This window comes from Apostichopus japonicus, chromosome 22, assembly GCF_037975245.1.
Source record: "Apostichopus japonicus isolate 1M-3 chromosome 22, ASM3797524v1, whole genome shotgun sequence".
Taxonomy (NCBI): Eukaryota; Metazoa; Echinodermata; class Holothuroidea; order Aspidochirotida; family Stichopodidae; genus Apostichopus; species Apostichopus japonicus.
Window position 1 is genome coordinate 1,396,542 of NC_092582.1, and position 19,903 is coordinate 1,416,444.

The following is a 19,903-nucleotide window of genomic DNA, read 5'->3' on the forward strand; positions in this document are numbered from 1 at the left end:
GCATACAGTTATCAAACCTAAGCATAGGGCCCATAGGAGTTGCGCCCACATTCTTTTCATTTCGAAAGACGCACTGTTTCAAGTTCATTACACACTGAAGGCTTCGATTCTCTATCTGCCTTCCGTTTAGGGAAGATCTCTAGATTTTCATCCCTAGATATTGCTAGATGTTCATACAGTACAGTGCCCTTTGGATTTTTCGGGCCTGATCTTGGGTAATTGCAAAGTCGGGAGTAGTCACACTCCATGTAGGTCAGTGCACGACCTCCAGACGTCACTAATACACAACCCAATCACTTGTTATCGATGAAGTGGTGTGTTGCCGGATTTTGTCAAGAGGTCTTGGTACTACGGGCGAAGGTCATTAATTAAGTTTCGTAACTCGTCGGGCAGTGATGAGATGGGTGGGGCGTAGGGTTGTGGTCGCGCGTTTTCATGCAGATGGGAACAATCTCAAGAAGTGGTGGGTGCGTCCTTTTCTCTTTTTTCTCTTTCTTCTTTTTCTTTTCCCTTTCTTCCTCTCCTTCCTCCTCCTTCCCCACTCTTTTTTTCCCTTTTTCTTCTCTTTTTTCACCCTCCTCTTTTTCTTACCCGGGGGGCGAGCGCCCCAACGCCCCCTGGATACCCGCCTGAAATATATATGGGATCCAGCAAAGAAACGGAAACAGCACCAAGACTGCACCGCAATGAAACAAATACTCTTTACTTATACCAATTGCCCCATCCCATCCTACACCCCCCTCCCCACACACACGGTTATTTAGGCTCTTGCACTGTATCCTAAAGTCATCCGTTATCATCTTACGGCTTGGCTTGCCAATAATAAATAGAGGTAATTCTGTGAACATTGTCAGATTCAAAGCACCATGGGTGCACTCTGGACAATTATAACACTTGGGTAAAACGCCCTCATTTCAGTTATACAGAGCCAGTTTTAGACTCTACGTAACTCCTTCCAGCTCACAAACGGTTATCGTTGCCTGAAGATCGTGAATCCTTACCCCCTCCCCCTCCTCTTATGATTCTTGGAAATTCCTTTGTATCGATGTTCTTGGGGTTGGGGGTAGAGGGTTGGGGGAGGGATTCATGTACCTACTCTTATTAGGTTGCAGCCATTGGTTTATTTTTTTGTTTTGTTTTTTGCTTTCTTGTTAAGCTCCACAGCTTCACACGATGTTTATCTCATACAAAATTATACGCCATCATAACTAAGGTTGTTCAACAATCACATTATTCTGGTGAATCCAACAACTTAGATTATACATATTAAGAAACAATATAAGTCTCTCTATATCGAGGTTATTAATAATGGTTAATAATTGCAGGCATACCAAACTAACTCATATGTCCTGCAGTTTTAATTGCAGCCTATTATGACAGGTATGATGTAAAATATCAAACTTCGGGCTCTCATCCATAGGAATTTTAAAATTTTCTAGACACGGAAAGAGTGTGCCACGAATGGCTAACTCGTCAGCTATCCAGTGAGAGGTTTAGCTAGTGAGAACTTCTACCAGTGATGTATAGATACCACCAATGGCGTAGCCAATGGGGGGGGGAGGCGTGGGGGCGACAGCCCCCCATGAAATCTTGTCGCCCCAATCGCCCCACTGGGATTTTGGGCGTCGATTAAAAGTTACATGTGCGAAAAATATATCACTGGTCTGAATGGTCTCGAATCTCCATGATGACCACTCATGGACGACCCTTCGACCGCGGACCAGCAGAAAAAAACCGGACGTGACATAGTGCTGGGCCGGGATTTCACTTCTGCGACGTACCCTGATGCTCTTAAAACCGCCAAATTTTCAAGAAAAGAGACAATACTATCGCTGAGAATCAGTTTATCACCCTAATAATGTTTCAGAGGGATGTTGAGGAAACTTTAGAGCAGCTTACAAGCATGGGCGTCAATCCTGTGGGCGGGGGCGGGGGACACGCCCCCACATTTCGATGGGTGGGGGACACACCATCAAATCCCCCCCACAGACACATTTTAGTGTAGAGGCCCTATTTGGTTAGGGCTTACACATCTCAGGCTTTATATCATCAAATATTAGAAGTTCAGTGCTATGAAAAGTGACCAAGAGTTTTTACTCCGGTATGACCTGCAACTTTGTCTGTGTGTCGCGACGAGCGAAATTTGAGAATGAAACCACAAGCTCTGTGCGGATAATGGTGCGGCCGGAGCCTACAACTAGTTCAAGAAGTCATGACACTTCATAGCTAGAGCCAAAGCCTGTACATATTTGTTGTTTAGTTGTAGATGGTGTTTCAAAAACGGTGCCCGTTTCCTAATATTGGGGAAATAGGGAGCATATTCCGTAAAAATTAAGGCTGCATGAACTTTATTGCAGATTTCCTGAGTGACAAATTTTTAATTTTCTCCCGAAATCACGCAACCAGATGGCTGCTACCCAGCCTGGCAAGTGCCATCTCCAGCGATCTGGTAGGTATTGAAATGTGAAATTTTCTGGCTACGCTGCGCGCCAACCGATGGTGGCGCTCCGCTTAGATAGTGCTTGCGGCCCGAATACTCGAATCAATTACGTCCCCCCCCCCAAGTTTCAAATCCGATTGACGCCCCGGCTTACAAGGCCTGGGAAGTGTCATTTCCGACGATCTAGGAGCCCTTTTTAACTAAATATTTTCGGTACGCTGCGCGCCAACACATGGTGGCGCTCCGCTTAGATAGTAACAAGACGCCCTCCCAGGAAATGGTCAAGCGCCCCCACTGAAAAATTCCTGGCTACGCCACTGGATACCACATTATTTTAACGATTTAGTGCGAAGTCAATGGGAAATTATATGGAGTATGATAGCAAATAGGTAATTTCTACACCATCTTTATTTGCTATAGTCGATGCCCGGGCATTATTATTGTCATTGAACTACGTGAACGGGTAACCAGATACTGATAATTTATTATCTGAAAGTAACTAGTAACCGAATGAAATACAAACAAAACATGATAGGTGCAGCCCCATTCTGTTGACAAAGCTTATCTTAATAGTGTCTAAATCAACCATTAATGGTTCATAAAGGAATCACATTATTAAACAAATATTTGACTTCATGTGGCCTGGGAATTCTGAAAGATTATTTTATATCGTACGAGCATTAATTATTATTGAGAGGATTATGGGAATCTTAAACTCTATAGCCTTGTGAATCATATCAACGAAATATGCGGTTGTCCTCTCCGACGCCCCTCGACCCTCTCCTCACCCTCTCCACACCCTCTCCACACCCTATACTCTGTACTTCTTATGCTATCGTTCACCAGTTCAGCTTAGATTTCCTACATATACCAGTATTGCTTTGTTAGAGCGAAGGGTAAAAAATGTACTAACATTATCGAAAGGACACGGACCTTTTGTAACCTTTTGTTACCAGTTGAAGTTTGCATGCAGAAGCTAAAGAACTCTCTGTGCTCAAAGGTTGAACTCATCGAATGCAAATAGAGAGCATAGGTTAGATACAAAATAATAAAGGAACAGATCACATAAAGAAAGAAAATTAGCACAACAGAAATATTCAAACTATGTATAACTCGATCAATCTATTTTTGACGTTGTCTTGGTTTCCCAGAGGCTCTTAATTAATTAAAAACTTCCCCCTTCGACTTCGTTAATATGTGTAACTTGGCTAGCCATGCTTATGACCTACAATGTAACGAAATGTTAGTACTGAACAGAATAATGCTTGAATCCAAACCGTTATCAAAATCGTCCCTGTGTTTTTTTTTTCAGTTATCAACACAGTGACTGTTTGCTAGTTTCCCTTCCAACAAAGTGAGTGTAGATGTTTTCGTGTGACGGTAAGGTATATAACTGACATAACAGTATGTTTAGTGAATAGTAACTAATAATTTCGCAGCATTTTGTATGATCACAAACTCTACATGATCTCACTGTAGATATAGCTCTCCCCACTGGCAGGGGAGACTGGGGAGGATGGATGGGGTATTTAGTAATTGAAATGATTAGAAAAACTTGGGCTATGCGAGTATAAATTATGGTCAAGAATTTCATGCAAAGATAAGTGTTCGGCCTTTTCGTTTTAGTTCAACTTGTTAGATTATTGAGGTGGATAAAATCAAAGGACTATTGTTGCCTATCTCCGTGGAAGAAATTACCCTCATGGGTTCATCATCGTACGATACAAGGGGTCAAAGGTTATAACTTCCTTCATTTTCATAATGACTATTGTTGGATATCGAAACAACGCACCACAACAAGAATTTATGTAAACTTACCGTGACTGTTGACCCAGAGTTGCTCACTTAGTCAACAGTTTTCTAACAGCAATTCTGATTGGTTGGAAAGTTTTTGAGTTGTTGTCGCGCATCACGCACCGTATTTTGGGGGTTGGGAGATCTTTGGAGCTATTGTTCAGCAGAGTATAACTACAAATTTTGAACTTTTCTAACATCAGAGAGGACTTGGAGAAGAACACTTTGGCGAAACCATGAAGTGCCTGTTGCTGTTATCTGTTATCGGGCTTGCATTTGCGGGACCCACACCTGTTACCAAAGGTGAGAAATAACGCCTTACAATTACATGGTTTTTAAAATTATATGCACAATTCAGTCGGTTGAGTTTTATTTTGGCACCCTTTGAATCGTTTCACACTGGTGACCAGATAGGTGTAAGACTTCACCAGATAGGTGTAAGACTCCACCAGATAGGTGTAAGACACTCTAACAGATAGGTGTAAGACTCCACCAGATAGGTGTAAGACTCCACCAGATAGGTGAAAGACTCCACCAGATAGGTGTAAGACTCCACCCGATAGGTGTAAGACTCCACCAGATAGGTGTAAGACTCCAACAGATAGGTGTAAGACTCCACCAGATAGGTGTAAGACTCCAACAGATAGGTGTAAGACTCCAACAGATAGGTGTAAGACTCCACCAGATAGGTGTAAGACTCCAACAGATAGGTGTAAGACTCCACCAGATAGGTGTAAGACTCCACCCGATAGGTGTAAGACTCCACCAGATACCTTTAAGACTCCAACAGATAGGTGTAAGACTCCACCAGATAGGTGTAAGACTTCACCAGATAGGTGTAAGACTCCACTAGATAGGTGTAAGACACTCTACCAGATAGGTGTAAGACTCCACCAGATAGGTGTAAGACTCCACCACATAGGTGTAAGACTCCAACAGATAGGTGTAAGACTCCACCAGATAGGTGTAAGACTCCACCAGAAAGATGTACGACTCCAACAGATAGATGTAAGACTCCACCAGATAGTTGTAAGACTCCACCAGATAGGTGTAAGACTCCACCAGATACTTTTAAGACTTTACCAGAAAGGTGTAAGTTTAACAGATGATGCACCAATAATTATTCTCGTTCAAGGGGTGACAACCAGTACATGCCCTGTAGACCATGTCTTCCCAACAGAAGGAATATGTGAGCCAGATTGCCTGGACGACAGATACTGTCAGGAAGGCCATAAGTGCTGCATGACCGAAAACTGTGGCCTAAAATGTCTTGCTCCAGTGGTTGAACATGCACCTGAGAACAGTAAGAAAACCTTATTAAATTAAAAGTTTTAAATTCGGTAGAAAAACTTTGGAAATATAGGAGTTTTTTCAACTTTATCCAGCTCAAGCCTGTGGACTTTTTCTCGAAAATATCAGTACAACTGTCTAAGAATGTTTAATTTATTATTAACTAAACTCTGAGTTAATAACTTTATTGAGTAAACTTTGCATTCCTGCTTCTTTTTAATCCAAAGAATTCTATCGTTTATTCACCGAATTTGTCTGAAACAAACATCAAAGGAAGCTTTTTCCCAGCATAAAAGTTTACAGAAAACCTCATTTGATATGTTTTTGCCATTTTGATGAAACAGGGTAATGTCATTTTGTATTGTACAAGGCTGGATACATATCTCACCTCTTGTTTAACTTGCTTAAATTTAGTTTGAAGGGAAGCCTACTGTACTCTGTGAAAAGCCTTGATCTAAAAGTTGAACTAAGTTGAACTACAGGCCCTGACATGGAATCCACTGAACTTAGCACCATTATGATAACTGTGTTAATTGAGTGAGTAGGTTAACAAACCACCCTCTCCCCACTGCCAATGAAATTACCTCTCCGCTTTTCAAGCTCAATTAGCAGTATTTGGAATCTGAGAAGTTTGTCAAAGCATATATTTATACTCTGATTTGCCGACAGTCACCAAGACAAAGCAGGAAATCACTGACTTGTTGACCAACATCTTGGAGGAACGTCAAGACCTCATTCAGAAACTGGAGAAGTTCCCAACACCAATGCTTCGTTTCATCGCAATGAAGAACCGTACAGATGTGGTGCGTATGTGCGTTACATCCCCATGCGAGCTCAGGAAGTGCCAGCGGCTTGCCACCGACCTTACCTACAACGTTGTTCCACGCAAGGAACACTTTTGTCAAGTTGCCACTTGCACCAAACAGTGCTTGTTTTGGTAGTACCATACCTGTCTAAAGCTGGTTCATTCTTTCACTACGGTGGGATATTAAAAAAAGAAATTATACAAGATTTAGTGAGTGGAGGTAGTCTGACAGAAATTGAATCATTAATGTAAAACAACTTATTGCAAATTGTTGATTTATTTACGACTGTTCATAAAAATCATTCTTACATATGGATAATAAACATTGGTATTTTTATATAAGATTTATTGGATAAATGTTTTTCGGTCTTGTTTTAGGGTTGAACGCGGATGGGCCGATCTTGTTGTAGCTCGTGATCTTGACATCTATCATGCCAAGACCAAATTTAATGTTACTGCCTTTGCACAGGAGACCTTGAAGAATGAAAATGTGAGTGATTAATAATTCTATCAAAGCTGTCACTTACAAATATTATTCATAAAAATTTGAATTCTTTTAAATTTATTTTACTTTTGGAAAAGAGCAAGGAATGTATAACTTTTCTCATGTGGTAGGTCACTGTTTGAACCCCATTTCTAGCCATTAATTTCTTTTCTCCATCCCATCAATTGTCTAACATTTCCTAGTCAGTGTTCTGTAATTCACTTACTTTTTGATAACAGATGTGTAATCTTTATAAACAGAAGTTGAGGGCATGTAATAGCAAAAAACATGAATTTTGTTTTACCTTGGGGAGTTTATTTTGACTACTCCCAGATTAACGAACAACATATATGTGTTGTTTAAAAATGTTACTTTCAAACCTTGTTGTTTAGGTCAACTATGTCTGTTGTAAGCAGGCAAGCTTATTGGATAATCCTTTATAGCATTTTGATCCATTTCTTTTGTATTAAAGCTGGATGCTCCTCTTGAAATTCTTTACACAGACTGATTTGAATAATTTCAGTGGATTTTTTCTTCCTGTTTGATAGCTTGCCATCATCGAGAAGGTGAGCCAGAACATCACCTTGGCTGTTTCCATGAGACAATCGAACATCGAGACTCTTAACCAACTTGAGGGCGCTCCAATCTGCAGTGCTTGCATCAACAATACTGCTTCCTTCATCAGCCCCGTTGCTACGCTCATCTCCAAGGGTATCATCCCAACCACTAATAGTGTCTTGGAGAGTGCTGCTGACTTCTTTGGTGACATGTGTGTCCCAGGTAAGTGCATGGCAAGCTTTCATCCAGTTCAAGTAGCTATGCGGGGCTGATAAATGTTTACTCCCATTTATCATGTGTTTATGTTCTTTTCACTATGTGCATAATAACAATTGATGTGCCAGAAGAGGATTTCTAATGCAGTAAACTGGTGCACTTATATCTCCTGTGTCTTCAATCATCAGGTGCTCTGAACAAAACCACCGTCAACACCAACGAAACTCTCACAGAGAAGTTCTTGACGGGATGAAATCAGCGTGTAGATGAATTCACTGGTATTTTAGGCTCCCTCAGGTGTGTCAGCTCAGTCAACGGTGTGGCCTTCGTCGACCACAAGATCGTCAAAGAGATGGTGGAAAACGCACACTACAGTAAGTGTAAAGAATTGTCTGACCAATCTAAAGACATGAAGCCTGAAACGTAACAAAGTAGTGGGTACAAACATCCATAGTTTGGTCCTATAACTGGCCTATCAAATGGTTGTTTAGTCATCTTGAGAACAATATTATTTTTCAACACAAATGGGAATTATTTATTTTACTGATAGGTTAATAGAGAGAAACATTTATTAGAGGAGGGGACAGAGACAACTAATAAAACTATCCCTAGACTGAGTAATGTGCAAGGTATCGGCTGCTAGCCTACCATACCCTATTTGTGCAAAATTTCATTTTGTTTGTTGTGGGTCAGTGTTTGCATCTGTGCAGGCTGGAACTAGACTGCAGGGCCGCTATTGACAACCCTTGACCTTACAATACTTTTGTTTTAGAGGTTGATCTCATTGTAGTTTAAATTTGATACAAATCTTTGGCCCAGCTTAAGTTATCATTTATTTCAAGTCCTTAGCTTACATTACCAGCTGATGGCAACCACTGTGGTCAAGATGACGTTTCTTGAAACCCTCTTATAAATGAAATGTCTGTGAAGTCTTCTTCTTGTCTGATGAAATAGAAGCCTCTCCCAAAAGCAAGCTTTGCTTAGATAGTATAAGTTAAGGGAAGTCAATGACAATTGTTGTCTGTATCCTCAGTCCGATTAAGGGTTTTACTTCAATTGGGACAATTTTTTGTTTCATTGACTACCATTTTTATCATTTAGGTGTTCTGGATAAATCTTTAGAAATAAATAGATTATAGCATTGATAGCAATCTTCATGAGTGGTCAACCTAGTCATACTATAGTATGACATTTAAGTAGTTGGTGCAAAGTTAATAGGATTATTTTGAAGAATAAAGAAATTTTTTGAATGATGACTGCTCTCACTTTCAACTTCAGATGCTAACTTCAAACTGGTATGCCAAGGTGAGAACAAACCACTCTCCTCATGGGTTGAGAAGCCCTGCCAGATCGGATACACACCACGTCCAATTCTGTTAGTGAACCCTGAACGCAATAACACATACATCGAAGAACTCACCACCATCATGACTAACGTTGTTAAGGTGAACAGCTTTCTCAATTTGACTTTCCAATTTTGGATGCCATAATTGCTAGTATTGCTTTCTTACCTCTGAAATGTCTACTATAACGACCAAAGCTTGTAAGTTGCTGGTAACCTGTCATGAAGTCCTTCTTTTGTACATGTATGGAGATACTTGAAGCAAGATTTGCTCTGTCACTGGTGCTACATGAATAAAGTCAAGTTTGGCAGACTTTGTAATGCTCAGCTGGTTTTCTCAGGTTCTTAAATAGCATGACATTTTTCATACCTTTTGTCTTCAGAATGTAGAAGACACAGTTTTCTTTGATGTGAACAGTTTTCTTTGATGTGAAAAATCTGTTTTAAACATTTCCCTAAACCCACTGTTGCTCTTCTTCTTCTTCTGTTTATTAATTAGGAAAATACTGATAAGGTTGGTTCACTGAACATCTTCAACAGCACTGAGATTGTGTGTGGCAATGAGCCCAATAAGAACCTCATCTTCATGGATGAGAACAACGCCTTCACTGCCATCAACGAATCCATTGCCGAGCAGATGATTGAGACCAAGAGCTACTTCAGGACTTACAACATTTGCGAGAGTTTGGTTCCCAAGCCAACTGTCAGATTCTGCGTCGCCAAGCCAGAAGAGTACAACAAATGTTTGACGATGAACATGTCTTCGAAAAACATGAGAAGGTGAGAGCTGTTATATGCCCTTCGCCTTGGTTGAGCTCATAGTGTAATTACATCTTCATATTTTATGACCTTATAATTTCTGTATTTGATTTACGGTTTGTTCCAGCTAAAGTAGATTTTGACCTTTTCATTAGAAACAAGAATCGATAACATCACTGTTAGTCTTTTGGGATCAACTTTGTTTGAGAAAGGAGTAAGGCCATTTTTAAACCCTCCTTCACCCAACCTGCATCTAGCCTCCTCATCTATACTTATAACCATGTGATATATTTGTCTTTTAACCTGGCTACAGCTCAACCACATTGCCTGGGGATGTGTGCATGCTCCTACCTCAATGGAATGCATGCGCAATGTCTTAAACGGAACTGCTGAGATCTTCTCTGGCAACGTGAAAGAGATCTTCATTGGAGGTCGCGACTCCTTGCTCCAGCCAATCATGATGCAGGATCCAGTTGTGCGTGAATCCATCAATGACTACGTCACCAAGGTCTTTGGAACCCACTCCGTCTCAGTCATGAAGAAGAGCAAACTCTGGAACAAATTTGGACAGGACACCAAATTCCTGAACATCCGTAACTTGACTGTCTGTTCAGCTGGAATCAACAAGGTAATTTCTTCTTCATTAATATATGGGAGACGAAAAAAATAAAGGGATGATTCATGATTGTTGACAAATTTTTTGAGTTTTCAGAGTTATTCTCAACTGGGTGAAATATGAAACCAAGGCAAGCAATCAAATCATACATAAAAATTTAAAAAAAACGAAACATTTGTTAAAGCTAAATTTTCTGCAGAGTTAACTTACCAGCTACTTTTGTGTCGGAAAAGTGTGAGAATTGTAACTTCACGTGTGTCTAACTTCACAGCAGTATGTTAAGTATAGCATTCACCTATAGTTCACAGTAGTTTGTGGGACGAGAGTCTTCTCCAGTAGTGGATGACTGAATAACGAATATCTTCTACTATCTTTCTCAAGGTTGAGAGCTTGCATCTGCCAGTCGGACGCATGCTGTCTACCAACGTCATGCCAGGCATCGGTTCCGTTTTTGAATCAGTCAACAGATTCTTCAAGAGCGCTTGCATCCCAGGTTTGTTTGTGTTTCAGATTTAAAACAGCACAAAACAAGAAAGTTAGTAAAAGAAACATATTGAATTATTGGAAGTATTATTATAGCAGCTATAAGTGGGTGAACACTTCCATTCTTCATTACTCTTAGCAGTTTTGTTAGCAGTTTTGGTATATTCATTGATTTCAATTTTTATTATGTTTTGGTCGAACTTTGTTCTAGCAAAAGTTTATGAAACTTTTTTGGGGGGGGGGGGTGGGTGGGTGGGTAAAGCTGCTAACCTCACCCTCTCACATCGGGGTAGCTAGCACATCTTTCTTATCCTAGAATCAGTCGTTGAATATGCATATATTAGCATTATATTAGAATAATATGTGACACTACACGTTGAATATTCTTAACAAGAGCCAGCCCTGTCAGCTACAAACATGACCTTGATCTTGTCATTGGACATGATCTCAACTGGGAAAACCCTGGACTCAGCTTCTACAACTTCACTGGCTTTGACTGGTTCATCTGGAATGCACCTCACACCTGGACTTTCTACAACTACAACCGTAAGACCCCAGGGTCAGTTGGTCTTGGCTTTTGGACAAACACAGTGTCTTTTAGTGATGATTCATGCATTCAAAGCAAAATGGAAGCAAACTAGATTAAAAATAACTTACTTGACAAAGTATATAATAAGTTTTGAGTTGAGTTTCTCAGTGGATGATCTAAAATGCTCATAGCATATTTCATAGTTCATAAATCAATTATCTGCAGAAGTCAAATTGATTTGTTTGCTTAATGTAAGGTTTTGGAGACAACTATCACTGAATGGCAGGCTGGAAAGTGTGGTTATATCAGGCAAGAAATCCACATGTTTGATCTCTATATCTATTGGTTTGTATTATCAATGTGGTGTACATCCTAAACTAGACCATAAACTAGTTATTTCCTCTTGTCTTGTAGAACTCTCCAGAGATTCATGAAGAACCGTCTGCTTGTCCCACTCCTGGAAGGTAAACTCAGCCTCCCTAATGAGTTTGACCCTAACATTTTCGACTACAGTATCCTTGATGATGTCCTCAGCGTTGAAGGACTCGGTGACATTCCAGACAAGATCAGATGTCCTCCTAAAGTTAAGAAAAGGTTAGGATGCCCTCCTAAATTAAGAAAAGGTTAGGATTTCCTCCTAGGTAAGGATGTCCTCCTAAAGTTAAGACAAGGTAATAATGTCCTCCTAAAGTTAAGAAGTGTCAAATTTTAATTGGAAATTAAATTGTGAAGTAAAGAACAATATAGGTATATGGACACTTTCCTACTCAGTGGGTGATATGTATGGTTCTGTTGTAAAAGCTTTGCTATGCTTTTTTAAATTGTGACATGTGACAGCCTGGAGATGCCAAACTGTTACTAGTGTAACGTGAATGGCCTTTATACTCATCCGTAGTAAACTGTGCACTTATCTACATAACCAGCCATGTCATGAATATTCATAATCTTTTAGGATGTAATTTTGGGAGGTTAAATGTTAATTGATGTGTTTTTTTGTCTCATTAAGAGAGTTATGGATTTAGTAAACCAACATTATCATTAAGATAAATGTCTACGACATGTCTGCACATGTTTGGGGGCATAATGTTATTGTTGTTAATTAAATAGTTAAAGGGATTGTACTTGACATGTTTTAATGTTATATTGCGTGGTATATGGACCAGAGTGTGACGATCAAACATAAGCCTGTGAAATTGTTCTTCTCAGAAGAACCGGCACTCACATACTCTAAGGTCTTGTGCGCAGAGTCACTTTTGTTGTGTGTTTGTAACCTGGCCTGGTCTCTAGTTGCTGCTCTGCGGTTAACTGATACACAGGCTAGCATCGATTTCTCCATACAAATCTTTAGGCAGTATTCTTGGCCGTGCTAAGGACCCCTCGGACCGCAACACTATAAAGAGAAAATTCATATGAAAATCAAAGCCAATTGAGATGGTAGCTCAGTCTGTATCATGCAGTGCTGTTCAAAGATACAAGTCACCCAGTATCATACTTTCCATTCTTATACCAACGGATCAAAATTTGAATATTGTTTCAAAAGTGCTGGATGGTCTTGATTCCGACTGAGGCCTGTTCCATATGTCATCACTGATTGTCTTTTACTGTTTAGATGAGCACCTTCAAAGACCTCTACGAGGACCGCACTGGAACCGAATTCGTCAGACCCAAGGACAAACGTCTCAGCAAGCAGACCTTCCGCAGGTAAGAAGGTTGTGTTGAATATTCATGGTGTATGAAGTGAATAATTTAGCATATATTAAATAATCTAAGAATGTTCTCTGCTAGAAAACTACTGCTGTGCAGAAATTAGTAACTTGACTTTAACACAACTTGAACTTGAGCTGAAACTGTACTAAAATATATAAGCTTGATCATTGGGACAACATTGTATTGTATTTTAAGGTATCGTCTTGTTCTTTATGATAATATAATTTAGTGTAATATATTATGATATTGTAAGGTACCTTATATAGGGATAATATATTTGTTGGATGACACGCTTGATTAATTTTCCCTGCTTCATTACTCACAGCTACCTCCAGCAATCTTTCACCAACATGCAGGACGAGTGGGGTATCTTTGAGAATGTTAATAACCCAGTTATGACTCCCAACAAGCCAGTCAAGTCTATGACTGGTAGCAAGGTCACCAATGGCCGCCGATTCTTTGATGAGCATGTTAAGGAAACCGACCCTAACAGCATCATTGGCAACCTCCTCATGGACTATGACAGGTATGCTGTCAACAAATAAGACCTAATACCCAGAAAAGTGGACCAAACTGTGGGCATTTCACCTGCTAAAATTAGCTTAACACATATTAACTTATATATTCACCAAACTGTTGGGATTTCACTTGCCAAATTAGCTCAACTCAATTGTAGTTATATATTCATCAAACTTTGGGATTTCACTAGCTAAATTAGCTTAACACATTTAAAGTGACATATTTCATCAAAATAGATGATTTAATTTTGGTTGAGAAATGAACTTCCTTTCGTTCTTTAGTTTCGTGGTTTGATTGCTTATTGGTATTATGATTCTTTATCCTGTAAAGTGGAATGACCAAGCTGTATTTTGTCTTTGAATTAAACAGCGAGTACACAGTACCACTCATCACCACGATCTTTGCCAAGGTCCTGAACCAATGTTTTGATACACTCGTCGGATTGGCCGACAGCTTGAACATCCTCCATGGTGTCCCAACTATGTCCAGTGTCCATGATGAGCAATATGAATGGATCAAGCACCCTGCTGTCCAGGTGAGGACAAAAATATCTTATATGACCAAGCTGTATTTTGTCTTTGAATTAAACAGCGAGTACACAGTACCACTCATCACCAAGATCTTTGCCAAGGTCCTGAACCAATGTTTTGATACACTCGTCGGATTGGCCGACAGCTTGAACATCCTCCATGGTGTCCCAACTATGTCCAGTGTCCATGATGAGCAATATGAATGGATCAAGCACCCTGCTGTCCAGGTGAGGACAAAAATATCTTAACTCCTACCACCTCCATAACAAATGAAGCTACTGAAACCAAGTTAATTTACAAGCTAGGCCCTAACTGGCTTAATGTTGAATGTTTTAGCCCAAAAAATGTCAATATAAGCTTACAATCTGATATTTATGCATTAGCGACATGATAGAAATAAGTAGTATCCCATACATATATCTGAAAGCAGAGTTTTAAGGTTAAGAAGCTTTGTCCAAATGTTGGGAATAAGCTCCTTGAATTGCCAATTAACTCTTGCTCTCTGAGGTAGAAATACAAAACTAACACTAGGAGGATCTGACAACAGTTACAGCTTTTTTCAGCTTAAAATTGTCTGGTGGAATTTAAGTTGTCTGTTATGGTTGGAAGAAAGTAATTTGTAAATTGCAAAGGAAACCAACAAAACATACTGTATGGTAAAAGGTATGTTCAAAGTGTGTGGAAAATGATTTGCAACTGTTTTGTAGTAAGATTTTTCCTTTCCTTGTTTTTTTGTGGCTGCAGGCTTTCGTCAGGATCTACGCTCCACGTCTCGCCACCTACTACTCTGACCTCTACACCAACTCTGAGCTTAACAGCATGGTCCACAGCCGCTACCACAACCCATTCTGGTTGACACCAACTAACCCAGAATTCCTTGATTCCATGAAGGGTAGAATTCAACTTGAATGGAATGAATATTTGATAGAAAAAATGTAGTTTTGAAATTAATGAAATAATGAAATAATGTCTGTATTGATAACAGATTGATGTGTGTTATTTATCAAGACATTGTTGGCTGATTGTCAAAAATGTAAAACAGTGTCTTTGACATTTCAAGGAAACTTTCCTGGAAATAGGCTGCTTCCTCAATCCCCCTTTTTTGGAGAGGTGAAGTGGGGTGGGGGTGGAATAAGAAGGAAAGGTTGGGGGCATGTGTGTGCGTGTAATTTCATCCTTCTTCAAGCATAAGGTTTGATAAGAACATTTCATTGTATGAGCTCATGCCAGTTCAATGAATCAGTTTTCCTTTTGATCTAACATCAGACACACATGACAGACCTCATCGACATTTGCCAGGGCTTTGGCCAGCACAAGGGTGAACTCTCAGACGAAGAGCCATTCTATGGCCTCTCCGGATCTATTGAGAGCATCGCTGATGGCAGTGAGGGCGACATCGCTTTTGTTGAACTCGAGAGTTTAGTCAAAGAACTGGACAAGATGGGCCAGAAAATTTTGGACTACGTTATCGTCACTCCACTTGGTCTCGTCAAGGAAGTCACCGAAGAAATGATCACAAACATTACCTTCTTGAGGAACGTAACCTTCGGTGTCAAGGCCTTCCCCGCTCTCTTGACCTCTTTCAACAAGACAGGTCAGTAACAATTGTTCTTTGGCTATTAGTCAACAGCCTCTTTTGAATTATCTGGACATGTCTTTACCTTTCTCAGACCACAAACACCGGAAAAGAAGCAGAAGTTTTACCCTTTGTTTGAACTTTTTGCTCCTGTAACATCTCTGTGTACAAGTTTGTTACCAGGGTAACCTATCTCAGCATCAGATCCTGTGACATATAGTATTTCTTTCTTACAGGCTTCCTTTTTACTTTCATCTTTATTAGCCCTCAGCTGCCTTATTTTCTTCCTTTCTGTTTTGTTTCTTACAGGAAGCTGGAGATGGAATGTTACCAAGGCTCTCTTGGATGCCCAGAAGATCTTTGCCGATGCACAGAACAACGAAGACCAGTACCACATATTTGGATCAGCCAGCATCTTTGCTCCTGGGACCGTCAAACTGGCCCCATCCCCATCCAAGACCAGACCTATGCCACGTACCTCGGACCCAACCTTACCCGCTCATTTGAGGCCATCAGCAAGCCATCCACCTGTGAGTTCATATTTCATTTGTTTGTAGTAAATAATTTCTTCTCATGTTTTCATGCCACTGCTCTCAAAACTGTGAGACATGGATCCTATTTTTAGATAGATAGATGGATAGAAACTTTATTGTCCATTTCAGAAAACAAGAACCGGAAAATTAGAAGCAAGAAGTAAAAAGCCTACTATCCTGCTGTTGCATATAATGATATCAACTTGGTTCAATAAATTTGAAGAAAATTAAAGTTATGGGTTTGTCAAGCTTCTTAAGGAAATGAAACCCCTTTTTCTTTAATTAATAGTTGACTGGTGGAAGGAGAGACGTCACATCTGCACCGGAGAATCTTACACCAACGTCATCGAACAGAGGAACGGAACCTGCAAGGCCATCGTCAAGGAAGTCACTTGCGGAGGAATGCCACGACCCAAGGTCATCAGTGTCGGAACCACCGAGAACAAGAAACCAGACGTTGTCGGGATGTGCAGGTGAGGATACAATCTTATTCTGTTTAATTAGAGAAGCAAGGAGAATGAAGTAAAGGATGCCAGGACAAAATTGAAAATTAAAGCATATTAAGAACCTCTTAGGAATAATTCAAGTGGTTCAGAGCTGGCATAGATGAGTCAACTATGATAGGCAGTTCTAAAAAGGTTAAAATTGAAGTATCGGACAGCTGTTCCTTGGTAAGATCTGAAAAGAAAAAAAAAACAAAGCAACAAAGTTAAGTTTAATAACATAAAAATGGAAATTATTTAGTTTACTCTGTTTTTCATGAATGTAGAGTTCTCTCCTCTACCTCACAACACTGAAGTTTTGTCTTCATATTCATGACTTCCAAGCCCCCCACCCTACCCCTTCTCCACGATACGTCTTTTATGTGCAGTTGATATCCTGCTACAGTGTATGGGTAAGAGACGAGTAGCTTGAGATATTTTCTATGACTTTTGAGTCATAATTACGGTCATGGTAGATTCAATGCATTCTTTTCATTTCAACATCTTCTTTGATATTATTTTGAGATCGTTCTTTTGCTATTTCCAGCCGTCCAACCTCTATCGTTCGTGAGATGGCATAGTTTATGTGTGACAATGGCCATGGCTATGTGACCCCAGTCATGGTGCCAACCACTTGCTCATGTGAAGATATTGAATACATCCCAGACTGGACCAACGATACCGTCTGGAACAGCACTACTTTAAACCATACCATCACTGAGCATTTTGAAACTCTCATGCCAGGTAAGTGACCTGTTTCTGTACATTATCAGTGTCCATCAGGAACTACATGGAAATATCTGTTCCTGTACATTATAAGCATCTTTCAGAAATTACATGGAAATATCTGTTTCTGTACATTATCAGTATCCGTCAGAAAAGTTTTTAGTTTCCACCCTTTTGTGTTCCACACAGGTTCACAAAGCAAACGTTTAGCTTCAGAGCCAGAGAAAAATAATGATTTTTAGGGAAATGGACTAAGGCTACTGGATATTAGTAATTAAAGGCAAAACAGCTCATTTACATAAATGAATAATAATGATGACTTGTACCAAGCAGTCAAAATTGGTAAAGATTCTATAAATTATGCTTGGGTGCTGAGATATACTGGTGAGATATCAGGAAAAATGATATCTTTCAATCCAAGAAACTTACATATTGTTAAATAAATATTACAAGTTTGCTAAATAAACTTGCAAAAGGGAATGAATTAGAAAACAAAACTATATTGGAATAACCTCAACTTGAGATTTTAGAAATAATGTAATGTTGTTTTATACTTCAAACAGACCATTTTTCATTGTTGTAATTTAATTCAATGTACAATCTATATCCGAAAACCAGATGTCGAAAAGTAAAGAATATAGAGGACAGAAGAATTGAATTATTCTTCATAAAAATGGTTTGCTTTCTTCTATAATTGCAGGTAATAAGGCCTTCTGGATGAACCACACACTCAACAGCAACTTTATGATTGGTATTCCCAAGAATGTCACCCGTAAAGACACCACCGCAATCCTTGGCGATGTGAACATCAAGCCCCTGGATACTTGTGAGGCTAACTGGTACGGTTTCGAATGGCACAAGGAATGGTTCCCTGAAACAAACCGTCCCGTCTGCTTGGGCCCCGTCAACGGTCTCCGTCGTGTCCTCACCTGTGAATGTGTCCAGACTAAGATCATGCCATAATCCGCCTAAACTTATCTGAACACTTTTTTTTTTATTTTTTTACGAAAATGGCAGGAACGTGTTTACCTTTTCATTGCGATCCTTGTTTTTTCTCACTCGATGTCCCAACTTGATTGCTTGATGCAAACTTAGCTTTTTCTGAGAAAATTTGGAAGGCTGACCTTCTTGTCATTTAACTCTGTAGTTAATTCAGGTGTTGCTGTTTTTTATTGTTTTTTTTTTCTCTCTCTATTTTTGCCAAACTAGTATTATTCGATTTGCAGTAATTTTGTGGCTTTTGAAAAACAGGTGCAAGGATGTACCTAATTTTTTTCCCCTAACATGATTATTTGTCATTTTTTTAGTAATGTTTTTTTTTTTTGTGTAATTGAGTTTATAATGTATAGATGTGTGTGAACAATCTATAAAGAATAAAAATCTATGCAACTATAAACTGTCTCATTGCGTAGGCCATCAGTGTTTTGTTGTCTCTGTTCTTATATTTTATATTTTAAGAAGGAGTAAATTCCAACAGATTTTGCTGCCTTGTAAGAATATTAGACCGTGTTGAATTAATCGGTAGCTGTACTGTTTAACTTGTGTATCGATTGGTTTTGAAAACTGGTCAAAGTAAAAATAGTGAGGAGAGAGTCAACCAGCTAGAGAGGATATCCTCATTTCAATATTTAGGGGAACTCCTTTTTTTAAGTTGCAGACTTGAAGAATTCTACTGCTGCTGTGAGAGCATTTTTTCATAAGAAAAAATGTTTCATTACCAAAATACGATCCTGCAATATATTTTGGAAGAGATTGGCTTTTGAAGAATGTTGGCAAATTAGTTTGAGAAGTTGGTAATACTTTTCATGAATCCAAGCTGTGACAGTGCTCGCGTGCACGAAGGCACAGATTCCCCTTCCAACATCCAGTTTGGGTAAAATGGTTTAGGATGTTTTAGCTTCAGCCAGGGAAGAATTAGACCACTACTACATGTCAGTATTCCTCTATTTTACCTTAAATAACAACAAAAAAAGAAACGTCTAACCAAATTTATAGTCTAAATGTGCCTAGGAATTCACCATTTGACATCTAAACATTTCTATTTTCTGGAGAGGACCTCCACACCCCATACATGGTATTTGGCTTCAAAGTTCCCAACCTCTCCTTGTTTCACCTCTGGCCCCTTTCATAAAGGTCCATTCCCCTACCTAAAACTGTTGGGGAAATTGAGGAAAGACCTCCCCCTTGATGATACAGCCTCACCTCAAACAAATCGGGCTCCTACGCCCTTGTGTACCACCCCATCCCCCCTACTCCGCCTTTGAAATCATGTGCATATTACTTTGTGAGTGGGAATTAAATGATCTTGAAGATATCAAATAAAACAAAAGTGTTTTAGGAGACTAGGGTTGTGAGGTATTACAGCCCCACCCCAAATCAAATCGGGCTCTTACGCCCTTGTGTACCACCCCATCCCCCACTCCGCCTTTGAAATCCTGTGCATATTACTTTGTGAGTGGGAATTAAATGATCTTGAAGATATCAAATAAAACAAAAGTGTTTTAGGAGACTAGG

At 39.6% G+C, this 19,903-nt stretch overlaps 1 pseudogene; it reads left to right on the forward strand.

Annotated features, from left to right (window-relative positions):
* The first annotated feature begins 4,442 nt into the window (after positions 1-4,442).
* Positions 4,443-18,639, forward strand: LOC139963771 (major yolk protein-like; annotated as a pseudogene).
* Positions 18,640-19,903: the final 1,264 nt, after the last annotated feature.